This window comes from Nematolebias whitei, chromosome 4 (genome assembly GCF_014905685.2).
Source record: "Nematolebias whitei isolate Nwh7 chromosome 4, NemWhi1, whole genome shotgun sequence".
Lineage (NCBI taxonomy): Eukaryota > Metazoa > Chordata > Actinopteri > Cyprinodontiformes > Rivulidae > Nematolebias > Nematolebias whitei.
The window spans coordinates 29,165,431-29,174,615 of record NC_056501.1 but is presented as its reverse complement, the minus strand read 5'-3'; positions in this window follow the sequence as shown (position 1 = coordinate 29,174,615).

The window sequence follows — 9,185 nt, the reverse complement described above, 5'->3', positions numbered from 1 at the left end:
AGTTTGTCTCTTTCTTCATCAGATGTCAGAGCGTCGGCTTGTGCGACCACCTGATCAATCTGTGATGAGACTGATAAGGGTTCTTGCTCCTTGGGGAGCTCCAACGAATCCCTTCCTGAGTCGTCGGGCCTGTCCATGGGTAAAACACCATAGGTTTGAGGTCCTTGGTCGACGTCATTGGTTGAGAAAAGAGCTATGGCCTGTGTTGGTTCCGTGAACCATACTGGCCCAGCTTCTTGACTCGGTACCAGGTTATCTGGGAGTCCTCCCAGAAATGGAATGCCTAGTTCAAAATCATGAAAGTCGGTTGAAATCAACCATCCTAGCATAGTGTTTTTTGGGATCAGCACCTCATCCATGCCTGTGTTACACACAGCAATAGATGTGGTCCTGGAGTCAAGACTCACCTGGTTCGTGGCTTCCACGGACAGTCCCAAGTCGAAAAATGCAGGAGAGGGTTGAAAATATGCCTGTTTATGGCTAATAGCTTGTCCAGCTATTATGTGGATTCGCACCATTAGGTTAACCACCTGTGGTGGTACTGTGGTGGTTTGGTTGCTAGCAACTTGGCAGGCCTCTGGAATGGTCTGCCCAGCCTTAAGGCTCGCTGTGTCTAGCACAGGAGGATCCTTTGTGGCTGGTTTGAGGGACCACAGCACCTTGTTGATGGTGTCCACATGGACACCTAACCTTACCAAAATGTCAGATCCTATGTAGGATGCATGTGGTAAGTTTTGGATAACGAGAAATGGGTGAACCAGTTCTCGTTGGTTCCAGTTCAGTTTTAGGTTAATGACTCCTTCTGCGGTCATTACCTGTGAACTATTGGGAACTAATGGAAAGCGGAAAGCTTTTTTAATTAGTTCTAGACCAACGTGTTTGTGAACCAAGGTTTCATAGAAAGCTCGGTTAATTGCCGATTTATCTGTCCACAGAGACAGAACAGCATCGTTGGTGTGGGACCCTTGGATCTCTACACCCTTAACTACCAGTGGCAGGTAGTGTTTGGTGGACTCTGACTGCTCCAGCTCACAGAGGAGGCTGTCTTGTTGAGTCAGAGTTTGGATCTCTTGGGTTTCTTTGGTTTCACATGGTGTCAGAGGAGTACTCACCGGGCTCGTGTCCTCGGCTGAGGAGTCCTGTGCGCCTTCCGCGGTACCTGCTGTTGGGCAGTCTGTGTCACACTCCGGAGGCGTATCGATTGGCAGTGGCTTGCTCACTGTTGTCCACATTGTTTGATCACCATAATCTATAATCGCGCCAAAGCGATTTATAAAATCTTGGCCAACCAAAAATGGGAATGAGTCAACATGGGTCACGTGTACCGGGTGGTACAGTGTCATATTGCCAATCTGCATGTGAACCATTGCTATAGCTGTCAGGGTTGTTTTCTTTTCTGAGAGACCCTGCATTTCTATAGCACATTCAGAGAGAGGTATTATCCTGTTAACACTGGCAGCGGCCGTCCTCAGCTCCTCGAACAGTTTAGCTGACATAATTGTTATGTCTGCCCCACCGTCCAAGAGTGCTTCGTGTGTGAGGACACCTTCGAGTGTTACTGACAGGTACGCCTTTTTGGCGACCCCCCTTCTGATAAAGTTACACAGAAACCTTTTGGGTTTTTTCTGACGCTTCTTCACGCGTTCAGCCTTATCTGCGTAATCTTGGTTTGTCTGAACCGTCAGCACAGCAGAAGCTGTTTCTGAGTGTTCAGCTTGCGATGACTCGTCATCGTTCGTGTGTGTGTTTACCCCCCCTTCTTCCGATGAGGGGTTGTTTGAGGCAACAACAGCAATGTCTTGGTGTGTTCCACCGACATCTGTTATGTTGTCATTCGCGCCCTCGGATGTAATAGGAATTACATTACTGCAAAGTGCTCCTGGTTGGGTTCCCGTGTCAGTGTGTTTCAAAGTTTCTAACAACCTGCGTAGTTTCTCTGTCTCTTCCGAGCTCAGAGGTGTAGGGCCTTGTTTCTGGAACTTTTGTGATTTTTTCGCCTCGGTTCGTTTCATCCGAGGTGGGGGACGGTCAGGTACGTCTTGCGGGGGTTCCTTTACGTACTGCCCCTGACGATATGGTTTCTCATATCGTTGCGTCCTGCGCTCACCCATTTTTCGATAATCACTGGCTTCCTCTGAAAGAGGAGCCTTTTTGTCCCAGCGTGCACCTTCAGGACGCGTTTTGTTAGCTTGAACAGACTGTTTTCTCTCTTTCTTCTTAGGAGGAGGCGGCGAAGCACGTCGTCCTTCTAGTTCAAGAGGGAGGGGTTTAACCTTTACACTAGGAAACACCTCTATGGGCGTCTTAGCATGAGAACATGCTTCAAACACATTCACAGCACACTGCTTAATCTCACTGATGGATTTTTCTCTGAAATTTGCCATCATTTGTACTGATTTTTTAAAATCAGAGTGGAGATTTTTGCTGAAAACAAACTTAAAACCATCATCTTCTTCCATTCCGGTCTCATTTCTGTTACCAAAATAAGCTTGGAAGATTCTTTTGTAATAAACCTTTGGATGTTCAGTTTTACCCTGAGTGACCTTGTCTGCAGCTGGGAAACCAGCAGGTCCCGTGCAGGGGTCGTACTCTCTGATCAAAGCTTCACACAGAAGGTTGTAATCCCTCTTCGTTGCATCAGGTAGACGCTCGATGAAGGTGAACACCTCTCTGTCCGAAGTGAGCCGTATCAGACTGATCTTATCCTCTGTCGTAGCATTAGGATAAGATCTCAATCTGAACTCCAGATCTTTGAGATACGCTTTTGTTCCAGGACCCATGGGGTCAGCTGGAACAAAAGCGTGTACATATTTTGAGATTTTCTGCAAATCATCCATTGAAGGAGACTGTATCAACGGTCTAACTTGTGTGACTGGTGGTGCAGACTGGTCAAGGCCTGCCCCTACCGCCCATGGTGGGGGTGGGGGTGGCTGATGAGGGTTGGTAGGAGGAGGTGCATATTGGTGCAGGTCTGTCCCCACCCTCCGAGATGGGGGTGGAGAGTACTGCATGGTGTCAGGAGGAAGAGGTGCAAGTGGGTGCAGGTCTGTCCCTACCACCCGCGGTGGGGATGGAGATGACTGCATGGTCGTAAGGTGAGGAGGTGCAACAGCACCTGTCTGGGGTGGCTGTAGCTGACCCTGTTCGTTTCCGAGTCTCAAACCAGCTAGCTCCATGTCAGAAATCAGGTTTGTAGCTGTAGCAAGCCTCTCCTCACAAGCTGTTAGGCGCGCCTGTATTGACTGATTTTCACCTTGTAATTTCAGCCAATTTCTGAGTATTATCTCCTTGTCTGCTTTGCAATCGTCCCGTTCCTTTAATGCCACCTGCAACTGTGCTTGTAACATATTGTTATCTGCACACGCGGCTTCGTACACCTGCTCCTTAGCCCTAATCCTCTCCTCATATGATTGAGCCTGTTCTGACAGCTCAGTCTTTGAGAGGTCCCTATCAGTCTGAATTTGTTGTTTCAGCAACTCAGATTCATTTAACAATTCGTCACACCTCTCCTTTTTAGACTCATATCCGTTGAACAGCAAGGTATTTCGTTCAACCATACGGTCCAGTTCCGCCTTCAGAAGCAGAGCCATTTTTGCCAACCGTCCACGGCTGGATTTCGTGTCCTCCTTCACTTTAACTGCTTTTGACAACGTCTGCAGCTCCTCATATCTTTGATCGTCATCAAGGTCTAGCAATTTCTCTAATTGGTTACCAACAATTGAATTTGTTAAAATGTGTAACGCTGTCTGGACAGCATCTCCGGATTGTAAGGGGTCAGTGTTTTCATCTTCGTCCGCCATTATCTGCTATTTAGAAATTAAATAGGAGATGTAAATGTTTAGGTGGTAAAAGAAAATCAGAAAAATCTCTTTTTCCTGATAAGTTTACTCTTATTTAGTGATTTATCAATTAAATGTGCGTTACCTTCTAGCAAATGAGTAAACTTTTTCCAACTTTGTGAATATCTGTAACTGTATCTCATTTAAAAGTTTCTAAATTTTTATTCTGTACCTGTTTCTCAAGGATTTATCAGTGACTAAAAATTTTGTTGGGTAAATGCTTTCTGCATAAATACCTTCATAACTTTTAAAATGCAAGATAACAGAGTCTATTCAACTTTGAGGAACGGTTAATAACTCAAAAATGCCTTTAAAAGAATAAAAACGTTTAATTTCACTATTTAACCCTAAAAACGAAGTGAAACCTGTGATCCCACGTCTTCTCCACAAGATGTCAGTACAACCTCAACAATTTTAACTCCGACACTGTTCGTGTTGTCCACTAGGGGAGCTACAACTTCCTGTGGCGTTCGGTTGACATCCTGTTGTTAGCCGCTTAGCTTAAAGTTAGCTTCGGCTAAACCCGGTTAAAATCAACGATTCTGAACGAATTTTTTACACAAACGTGGCGTAGTTTTAGCGATTAGACCTCGAAGACTTAAACACCGTGTCAGAACACAGCTTTCCAGCGCTTTTCAGCTTTAAAAAGCTGATTTTATTTCCCTATGAAAACGAATTTTCACTTCCGGGTCACGTGACTGAAATCACCAATGAAAAGCAGCGCGGGGTTGAGAGGAAGTCACGTAGGCACGCATTCACCCTCAGCAAATCAGAGCGCTCCACAGCAGTAAATCAAACAACCACGAAGCGTTAGCAGCCATGTTAGAGTAGCCTGAACTATTTCGTCAACCGATCGTCTTTTAAACCATCAAAATGCACTTTTTCTGTTAAAAATGTAACGAATCAACTCTGAGCTGTACGGAGTCTCCTACTCCGGTCTCAAAAACGTCTTCCTAGCTATTTAAACAACTCGTTCGAATTTTCCAGAACCGAGCCGGTCCACAGAACCGAACCTCCCGTCCGTTTGGACCTCAGTTTAAACAGAACGCAGCGTTTCTCACAGCTCATCAGCTCTTAGTCACACGTAACAGGCGTACAATTTCAGCTTTCATAAAGACTTATGACACAATTTCAGCTTCTAACAATGCCAGCGTACCACAAGCGCGCAGCTCCATTGCGCTGCGTAAATACGCACAGCCAAGCTGTAAGCGCGCAGCCCCAGCTCGCTGCGTAAACATGCAGTGTTTCAGCACAGCTGATAAACTGTTATTTTACAACACATGCCAACATGAAATCAATGTTTACACGGTTACAGTCCATTTATGAGCACGTGACGGGCCACCAATATGTAGATGAACAGATGCTCAGATATATTCATCATTTAACACGGATTCCTCATTTTTCTGGACTGAATAAAACGTGCATTGAATTTAAGGAAATGCAAACGTGAGACGTCATTTATATTTGACCCATCAAAATGAATGCGGTCATTTATTTACAGAATCAAAATTTAACATCAAACATTTACATTAATTTGGCAAATTATGAAAATAACAACATAAGCAATCAATCAGGAAAAATCATACGGCCATGATTTTTCCGTTGCTTCACCACAGCGATGTTATGAAAACTGTACAATTATGATCTTTTACCCACATGAATGTGGGTGAGCATTTTACACAGACATTTCTAAAATATCTGGAAGAATTTCTACTTGATAGAAAAGTTTAAAGATGAAAGAAGTTTAGAGGGAATAAAAGATGGGGTTTGAGGGGAAGTAAGTTTTCACCAGAACGGCACTCTCCATCAGAAACCCAGCTCGCCTCGGTACGCTTGGTAGGAAACTTGACCCATTACCTTTCTGATGATAATCAGCAGATATGGTGTTCCGTTAACGCTACCTGTCCAGCGTCTCCTTAGTATGGCTGTAGCTCGTCAGAAGTAGTGGCGAGTGAAAGGTGTTATACTCCCATGGAACTCGGAAGAGCTCTGTTGTCAGGATCATCCCGTCTCTCACAGAACTGGTTGGACTGTGTATCCAGCAGAACTCCAACAGCACTCCATCAGAACTTCAACAGAACCAAGACCGAGTAGACCAGGAAGTACTGACATTTTAAAGAGCTGTTTCCCGGTTCACTTTTGGGATTTGTTCATTGGTCAGAAACGACCAGACGGGGTGTGTTTTGTGACGTAAGAGGTTAGAGACAGCGAGAATTGTTATGAAACAGATCAGAAATGTTCTCACAGACAGAGAGAGTTTTGTTTTGGCGCTGTTTCAGCAACAGGTGCTAAAACTTCTCTATTTACGTCTGAGAGGATTCTAAAACATGACAGTTCTAACATAACAACTTGTTTTGCGTTTTATTCCAACCTTGGAAACGCACACTTGCTCACTCAAAGGCAGAAATCAGAAAATGCATAATTATTCTGTTACAGCTTTGACATGAGAATAAAAATCATTACACAGTTAATAAAATTGATTAGTGCACTGCAACATCTAAAATGGTTTGAACTAAGACACTTTGATTATCAACATTTGAAAAATAGTAATGATAATAAAAAGAGAGTGTTCTTTTCACTTGAATCTTCAAGAAAGAAAGTCTCAGGATGGGTGAACCTGTATTTCTGAGTTCAAATGAATGAAATGACAGTTCCTGTCCCACAAGGTTCTAAAGGTCAAGAGTTTTGACCTTAGACTTAGTTTTTGACATGGGCCTAGTCCACTACACAACCAATCCATACATCCATTCATTATCTTTCACTGAACTGTGGTCTGGGTTAGGCCTGTCGCAATAAACAATAAATCAATGAATCGCATGATAAATGAAAATGATCAACCTCATTTACATTTATCGGCCTTATCATTTTTTCGTGTCTGTTTCTACTGAAGACACTGTATGACAAACAGCTCAACTCCAGTGCTCTTCACTGATCCCCTCCCTTTCTTTTTATCCTTTTTAAATCCAAAATTCTTTTTAACTGTCTTCTTAACCTTCTTAAAGAGACACACTGCTCGCTCCCTCACTATCCATCCTTCGGTTCAAACATCTTATACTGCCATCCAGTGGTCGAAAAAGGTACTAATTGCAAAACAAAGTAAAAAACATTTCTTCTTTAATTTGACAATGATTACTAATTATTGTCAAATTTCAAACAATGTTATCGTTTATCGCAATAATTTCTGAGACAATTAATCGCCCAGCAAAATTTGTTATCGTGACATGCCTAGTCAGGCTACAAAAATTACAAGTCAAGGAAATAAATTCAGACTTTTATCTCTCCAGTGACCCTCTCCAGCTCTTTTATAAGGAATCCCAAAAGTTCCCAGAACAGGAATAGTACATAAGCCTTGTAGAACGTTCTGGGTCTGCCTCTCAGTCTCCCAGTAGTCATGTCTGGTAAATCTCCAGAGGGAAAAGTCCCGGAGGCATCCTAATTACTTGCCTGAACCACAACAGATTTAGCTGCAGAGGCTGTACTTCAAACTCATTTCAGCCACTCGTTTCCAAGACCTCACTCGTTCAGGCCATAATTCAAATCTCATGACAATAGGTGAGAGTTGAAATGTGGTTGAATGAGTAAAACATGACCTTTACCTTTTACCTTAGTTGCTTCTTCACTACAACAGACCAGAACATGCTCTCATTACTGCAGACAAAGTCCTGAGCCATTAGCTCATCCAGTGCTCCATCCTGTCATCACTTGTGAGCAAGACTAAAGGAGGCTTAAACTCTACTGTTTGAAGAAAAGACTGTCCAGATCAGCGTGAGCAATCTGCCATTTTCAGGTTGAGAACAGTGACCTCAGACGTAAATGAGCTGCTTTTCATCTCAGCTGCATCCTACTGGGTTACTAACCACCCCATTGCACTCTGATAGCCCTGGCTTGAAGACATAAACAGAACCACATCATCTGCAAAAAGCAGAGATGATACCCAGAATTTCCCAAACTTCCAATCCCTCTTTCTATCATTGGCAAATACTGAAATGAAGTCCCTCCAGTTGTTTGCCCATTTTATTAGCCTAAGTTCAAACTCTTAAAATATAAAGAAGCAGACATTTGCACAAGGAATGAAATGTCCTTACTAAAAGTTGTAGCAAAATTACTCTTTATTTTTGAAAATGTTTGATAAAAAACAAGACATTTCTAACTAATTTTCTTTGTTTTTCTTATTTCAGGTAGCAAGGCCAAAGATAGTGTGGGCACAGGTGAGTTTTCTTTCTGCTGCTAACATATCTATTGTAAGAAACAAGTTTTATGAAAATAAAAAAATAAAACTGCATAGAAGTAAGTGTTGTTAAAGGAGACTGTGTTTAAGGGGTCATTCTGGTCAATAATGAATTGTGAAATATAAAACGACTGCCATTGTGCTTTTAATGTGTCTGCTGAGCCTTGTGAGGTAATGTTATATTTGTGTGTGTGCAGTGGCTGAGAAGACCACTGGAGCTGTTGGGAACATTGTTGCTGCCACTGGTCTGGTGAAGAAGGATGAGTTCCCAGCTGACATGAACGTAAGTCTGGTTCAGCTCTGCAGTCAGGAGGAGATCTGGTCACGAATCAATGATTTTCTGTAACAGAATCAGCTGCAACCTAAGTAAATTGATTTTTTTCCACCTATTCAGTCGAACTGCTGAGATCACATGAAGGACAAACATATGCACACATGCAAAGACAACCACTTTGACTTTTAACTCTCAAACGAATAACTGCATTTTGTTATAGGTACAAATGCATTTTCTGTAATTGAAGAAGTGAAGTCTCCATTGGTAGGCAGGTGTAAAACTAAATTTTATTTTACAAAAATAAAATGAGAAAGTAAAAAAAAAGTATCTAGAAAACAGAACTGGGGCTTGTACTGATTAAAGCACAAACAAATACAATGAAGGCTAAAAATGAAAAGCTGAGAAAAGACAAATGAAACTTGGGGTTTATCTGACCGTGTGAATAAAAAAATCCAGATTTTATGATTAGCAAACAAAAAATCTGATTTATTGGAAATGTAGAAAGCAAAATAACAAATTCATGAAAAATAAAGCAAATTTAAAGAACATTAAAAACTAAAACAAAGATCACTAGCAGGGATTAACATATTTGAAAACATATTTGAAAGACCTGGGTAAAGATTTGGTAACGGGTCAGAATTTTTCTAATTGAACAATAAATTGTCTGGGCTGTGATTAGCCCTGTTTCTGATTATTACAACCAATATGTTTTGTTGAAAGGTTTTTGCTTTTAAAAGGTAATCAATAATGTTTTACTCTTTATTTTTGTATCTACTTTTTATTTTTTTAATCTGGTTGTGACTTTACCTGTAAATCACTACGTATTCTATGTGGTTATATTATA